The 7,423-nt window shown below is 35.3% G+C and overlaps 1 non-coding gene across 1 annotated transcript; it reads right to left on the reverse strand.

The window, feature by feature from the left end:
* Positions 1-1,790: 1,790 nt before the first annotated feature.
* On the reverse strand, positions 1,791-1,852 carry LOC133065697 (U7 small nuclear RNA). The gene has a single exon (XR_009694959.1). It is a non-coding gene; the product is annotated as a U7 small nuclear RNA (small nuclear RNA).
* Between the last annotated feature and the right edge of the window lie 5,571 nt (positions 1,853-7,423).

Here is a 7,423-nt window from a genome sequence, read left to right on the forward strand (position 1 = left end):
TCTATTTGAAACCAGTCTGTGGTTCCATGTCCAGTTCTAACTGTTGCTTCCTGACCTGAATACAGATTTCTCAAGGTGGTCTGGTATTCCCATCTCTTGAAGAACTTCCCACAGTTTGTGGTGATCCACACAAAGTCTTTGACATAGTCAATAAAGCTGAAATGGAGGTTTTTCTGGAACTTTTGGATTTTTTTTTTTTAATGATCCAATGGATGTTGGCAATTTGATCTCTGGCTCCTCCGCCTTTTCTAAAACTAGCTTGAACATCTAGAAGTTCACTCTTCACGTATTGTTGAAACCTGGCTTGGAGAATTTTGAGTATTACTTCACTAGCTTGTGAGATGAGTGTAATTGTGTGGTGGTTTGAGCATTCTTTGGCGCTGCCTTTCTTTGGGATTGGAATGAAAACTGACCTTTTTCAGTCCTGTGGCCATTGTTGCCTTTTCCAAATTTGCTGGCATATTAAGTGCAGCACTTTCACAGCATCATCTTTTAGGATTTGAAATAGCTCAACCGGTATTCCTTCACCTCCACTAGCTTTGTTCATAATGATGCTTCCTAAGGCCCACTTGACTGCATCCCAGGTTGTCTGGCTCTAGGTGAGTAATCACACCATTGTGATTATCTTGTTCATGAAGATCTTTTTTGTACAGTTCTTCTGTGTATTCTTGCCACCTCTTCTCAATATCTTCTACTTCTGTTAGGTCCATGCCATTTCCATACCATTGCATTCACAAAGCATGCTATATTAACACAACTGAATTCTATGTAGCAAATTTAGCAATAACAAGGTAAGAAATACTGTTATACACAAAAAATATTGTCAAAAACATTGAGTGAAAGCAGTCAGATATAAAAGAGTACACACCATATGACTGGATTTATATGAAATTCAAGAACAGAAAAAAATTAATATGTGGTATTTGAAATCAGAACAGTAGTAGACTTTTGGCCGAGTTGAGGGTAGGGCAGACTGGCTGATGAGTTGTATGAAGGAATTTTCCATGTGATATAAATGCTGTATATCTTAATTTTAGTGATACTCTTATGAGACAAAACTCAATGAACCCATCACATCATATCTGAGTATTTTAAATTCTAACAATGAACAAAAATAATTTTGTGGTAGCCTCAATACAAAGGTTGTTAGCACCGAAAGAAAATGTTTCCCTTGCTCTGCCCTCAGTTTTGAGGATGACTCAGTTGTTTAGGGCTCTGGTATGTGACTTGGTGAAACATTTTTGTCCTCTCTTTGGATATACATAAGAACAGAACAGATTTTGTTCACAGAATCACAGCAAAAACCACCTAATGGATCTTGAAATATGCCTGTCAAATGATGAAAAGGATTGTGCATGCATGATCTGTGAAATACAGAAATGTTTTGTATCATGATTTATGGCAGTGCTGCATAAAACTCTAAAATCTTAGGCCTTTATACAACATTAAGCCCCACAATACCTGCCTTCTAGTTCAACAGAGACAATTATTTTTATTATAATTCACTTTCCATTGCTATCATATAACTCTTTTATCAACCACACACGATTCACCTGCTTCTTGATTCAAATCACTATGATATACCTGGTCCAGATGACACCATATAGATTTCAGAATGGAAATATATCACTCTCTGTGAAGCAGATATAAAAGAACAGGAGAAAAATTAAATGATTCTGGAAAAAAAGAAGTGTAAATGGAAAAGGAAAGTAGTGCATTAAATTTTTTTCTAATTTTATGTGTTAATCAGGAGGAAAGTTAAATATTTGAAATAGTGTTGTTTTTTTCCTTGGGGTTTTCTGGTGCAGACTGGAAAACCTGCTAGACAAATTCTAAAAGAGCTGTAACACTGGAAAACTGTTATTTTAAATTATGCATCTATCTTCAAAACCCCAGTGGAAAAACAAAAATGGCCTTGCTATACATTTGAGAAGCTCTCTCCTCACGTGCCCACATAGGCATTGTATGGATGACAGTGAACATGTGGTTCTATTAACATGTCAATGACTAGAGTTTAAGAAGAGAGAATATCTATCTGGCCTCCACCCTGGTAGACACATTGTGGTAGAAAACCAGGACCAGAAGCAGGAGTTAGTTTCTAAAAGTAGCATCTTTTAGGAGTTTAGGGTGAGAGATAATGGAACAATGAGTTCAGACCACATATAAGAACAGAACTTTGACCATAATCTTTAGCCACCATTCTTGGAATCCAAACCACAGCCTCTGCAGTAATTGGCCTAAATTAGTCAGTACTTAGGTAATGACTGCCAGGTTCCCAAATTTGTATCCCTTATTCTTGTTTCCAGCTCAAGATCTACCAGAGAAATCCATACACACTCCCTAAACTCATTGCATAGGATGCTGGATTTCTAGTTAGCCCACCTCCAGGTTATCCATACCAACCTCCTATAATCAAGACATAATTGAACAGTTCTTTTTTTCCCCCCACTGTAAAGCTTTCCCATTCTCTTGCCTGCCCTTGAGACTGCCAAACGCAAGTGATGGTGGCTGATTTTCTTGCTATAACAAGCTCTGAGTAAATAGCTTATGCTTGTTCTCATTTAGGTGGTCTTTGCTTCCTACAAGGGACAATATATAACCATAGCTGTCCCCTTGCCTTCCTTTCCCCTTTATTTGAAGGAGCAAGTAGGAACTGATAGCTCAGGGAAGATTATTAAAGGGCTCAATGAAGATAGTGAGGCATTTAGGAGGAGATTTAGGAAATTGCAAGAGTCAAAAGAGTAGAGATTTCTAAAAAGGAAAGTGAGACTAATAGTACTAATTCCCACCAAAAGGTTAAGTAAACTGAAAGATGAGAAAGCCTATTTGATTTTGCATTTCATAAGCCATTGTTGAACATGAAAGAGAAATTTCAAGTGCAGTGGAAGACAGGGAAGGCAGAATAAAAGCTAAGTGTAATGTCATGGAGGTGTGGAGGCATCAATAGTAGAAATGCTTACAGAACAGCAATTGAGAGATTTTTTAAAAGACAGAGACCTTAGAATGTCATTTAGGATGGTGTAGCTCAAAGACTTAGGTATTGTTACTATGGAGATGAGAGATGAAAATACGAGACTGGAGAGGAGTTGGAGGGAGAAAGAAAAGACAGGATTAGAGAAACAAGAAATATGAAAATAGTGCCAGAACTTAGATTTAGAGAATATTTACTGCCAGAAGGAGTAATATAAGAACATAAACCAACCAAGGGAAAAGAGAAATAGATGTTTGCATCAGCAAAGGACCAATGGAGGGATGCTAATCCCATTATGTAATATAGCAGATGACCTAACAGAAACATAGCATTTATAAATGAAACAGGCAAGGATGTTGGAGGATATCCAGGATAAAAGGGGTCACAGAATCCTGAGTAATGGTATATTTTTTTAGCATTACCTACTACCAGCCCAAGCCCTAAATTGTTACGACAGTTTCACGATTATTTTAGACAAAACTAGCTCCTATTGAACTGATTAATTGCTTTTTGAAATGAGTTCAAGCATACTTAAGGAAGTAAGAAATGTCTTTAAAAGATTAGACTTCGAAGTTAGACTAGGCTCCTATTTTCAATTCCCTACTCTGCCATTTTCTGTCAGTGTAATTTTAGACAATTATTTAACAACTCTAAATCTCAATTTTTTTATTTTAATCTGGGAAATGCAAACAGCTATTCTACCTCATAAGGATAAAAAGTCAATGGAGTAAAGTTTTAGTATCTCATCTGGCTCAGAGCTGATGATAAAAATGAAATGTTTTTACACTTGGATAAAATGTACTGTACTGCTTCTTTGATTAAGTTTGTTGTTGTTTCTTAGTCGCTAAGTCATGTCTGACTCTTTGTGACCCTATGGACTGTAGCCTGCCAGCCTCCTCTGTCCATGGGATTTTCCAGGGAAGAATACTGGAGTGGGTTGCAATTTCCCTCTCTAGGGAGTCTTCCCAACCCAGGGATCGAACCTGAATCTCCTGCATCTTCTTCATTGGCACAGGGATTCTTTACTACTGAGCCACCTGGAAAGCCCTTGATTATGTTTAGCAGCTCTAATACTACACACATAGAAACACATATGTACATACATACATACACCTGTACATGCATACATGTTAGTCACTCAGTCATGTCCAACTCTTTGCGACCCATGTACTGTAGTTCACCAGGCTCCTCTGTCCATGGCATTCTCCAGGCTAGAACACTGCATTGGGTAGCCATTCCCTTCTCCAGCTGATCTTCCCAACCCAGGGATTAAACCCAGGTCTCCTGAATTGCAGGCAGATTCTTTACCGTCTGAGCTACCAAGGAATCAACACATGATTCATGTATTCACCACATGAAAACATACACATATACACATAAGAGAGGCAGGACAGGAGTTATTATCACTGTTTTACACAAGAGGATGTTGAAGGTTCAAGGATGCTAAGCAATTTGTCCAGGGTCTAATATTGAATAATACAAGCAGAAATCAAATCCAAGATTTCTGATGATCTGATGTCTCAGAAACCTTAGATTCATGGGTAGGCTTATGAGGCTGCAGTCCTCCAAGAAATGTGGACATTCTTTCAGTGAGTCTAGAAAATCTTCATTAAGTTTTAAAGAGAGAGCCAGAGTGAGTGCCAAGAACCTCTGGTTGGGAGTAGTCACACCTTAGTCCAGTCATAAACATATTCCTGTATGTTAGAGTTCAGAAGGATCTCTTATTTTGCATAAGATGAAAAATGTCTTTCCCAGTTTGCAATAGGAGAGCTCCTAACACCAAGTCCTCTAACTAGTAATCTTATCACTACACAATCTCTATATTATTTGTCAAATATAATGGAGAAAATAGGTCCTGCTGAAATAACTTGCCAAGAAAATAACTGACAAGACACTGAGAAATAGAGTCTAATGGAAAAATGTTACTTGTGTTTACAATTTCACATATTGATTCCTGTATATGTTTGCCATCATTTAAAGGAGGTTCTTGTGCATTTATGACCGTTATTTATGGTATATTTATTCCTAAACTATAAACAGTCTGCTGACAAATGCCAGTGTCACTTGTTCTTTATGTTATAATTTAATGCATATTTTATAAAAATAAGAAAAGTATATAGATAATAAATCCATTTAAAATATTTAAAACATATATATCTCCCATATTAACCAGTGAATTCCTAGAACATTTATAAAAGGCAATTATTAGTTTCTATAGATTATAAACAAAATATATTTGAGGCATCTAAGGAATATATAACATTTTTAATAAATATGAAAATTAGTTGCTATGGCATGATTTTTATGTTAAGTGTTTTTTGCACATTTAAAATATAATTTATATTTTCAAATATAAGAACTGTAATGACATATATTCTTCAGCTTGCTAACTTGCTAAATTATTGATTCATATCTACAGGAAGGTATATGGGAATGCACTCATCATAATTATGAAATATGGACTTCAATTTCCTGCCCCTGAGGGCTGCAATAAAATATTTTCCAAAAATATGAAAATAATGGGAAAGGAAATTTCTCCTCTAATGTGGTATCATAGTGGAATATAAGAAAGATATGCAATGTTACTAAAAGGAATACACTCTAGGTAAGTAGAAATTAGGGATTAGCATATTTAAAGAAAGAATATGTCATCCACCAAACTTGTTGCTTATTCAGAAAACAAAAAGGAAAGTTCATAGAGGTAAACGTGAGCTGAATCCAACCAGGCATTATTTAGAAGAAAGAAATATCTCTAAGTCAAAGAATTTAGCTTGCATTGTCCCCAGAAAAGTATACATCTTGTTATCTTAGCATGAGACAATTAAATATTTAAATTATATAACTAACAACTGAGGTTCTAAATCCAAGTTGAAAAGCAGCCTTTTGCTGTTTAATTTACTTGTTGAATGCTTATAGGAGTCTTGCCTGGCAGTATCCTATCTGGTAGTCGTTCACTATATGTTGCTAATGACCACATGAAATGTGGCTGGTCCAAGATGTGATGTACAGTAAGTATAAAATACACTTTGAATTTTAAAGAACTAGTACAAACACTACATAAATATCTTAGCATGTTTTTGTTGATTGCATGTTAAAATTATATTTAATACATATTGTGTGAAATAAATTAATAGTACTAAAATTTGTTTCATCTGTTTCTTCTTATTTTTATAGCATGGCCTCCAGAAACATCTAAATTACATATGGGGCTCCCACTTGTGGATTACATTATATTTATATTGGACATCACTGGTCCATACCAACAGAGAACAATAATAGCTATTCCCTACTCTGTCTATATTTTATGTTGTATTCTTGTTAAAAGGCATTCTTATTATAGATAATTTCATGGGTAAATCTGGCTATAAGGCAAGATAAACTGGTATGTGGATTTTAGATGTTTGGTTCCTTTACAATCTACACTTATTAAATATTTTAAAGGAAACATTTTGATTTTGAACATCAGTTTTATAAACTTTTTTGGCCTGAATATGCCAACAAGAGCAGCATCTACTCTTGGCATGCTAAGGAATCATATCTGAGTTTACACTACTAAGGGTCAAATCTTAAATTATGATACACTGACTATAACTATGTCATAAGATCAGCCTTTTAGAAGACAGCCAGCTGTCCAGTGTTCCCCAATCAGAAATCACATCTTCTGTTTCATATGTGTTTATGTGTGTATCCTATTGTTACACTTTGTTATAATTTTCTAAAATTATATAGTTTATTCTATAATTCACTTCATATTTAGTATTTTTAATAAAACTTGTGCATAAATATAGGGCTTCCCTGTTGGCTCAGCTGGTAAAGAATCTGGCTGAAGTGCAGGAAGCAATGCATAAATATAGTTCGAGTCATTTTTTTTCTGTATCCCACATACATTTGCTGTTGCCAAAAGATCAGCTCTTCCTTTTAATCTTTTAACTGATTATGTTTTATTTGCCTTTTTCTCTAAATAACATGCCTATGTTGCTACTTCTTCACTTTTCAGTTTTAGTCATTGTCTATGGAACTTGAGATTTTGTTTACTTCTGTGAATTTTATCCCTCTACACATACACAGAAATAGGCTCACTCATCATGCAACTCTGTTTCCCATTCTGCCATCTTCCAAATAGTTATAATTTTGGTGAGATTATAATTCATGACAAAGTGGAAGCTAATGCATGTGTTTAACTCACCATCTCTAAGAGGTGTTTGAGTGAGATATTTATACTTGAAGAAAAAAAATCAGAGTGTGAACTTAGGGGCATTACTGCTAAGTGAGAAATCAGGATTAATAGTCCACTGAGTAAAAGGCATCAATTAAAAAGAATCACATGAGTTATATCACCACCAAATTGCTTTCTCTCACCTATTTAATTTTTCACTTATGACCTTGCTAAAAAGACTCAAAGTTGGAATTTCCTGCCAAAACTTTAGAAGGTGAACCTGTCAATGAAAGCTT

Source organism: Dama dama, chromosome 11 (assembly GCF_033118175.1).
Source record: "Dama dama isolate Ldn47 chromosome 11, ASM3311817v1, whole genome shotgun sequence".
NCBI lineage: Eukaryota > Metazoa > Chordata > Mammalia > Artiodactyla > Cervidae > Dama > Dama dama.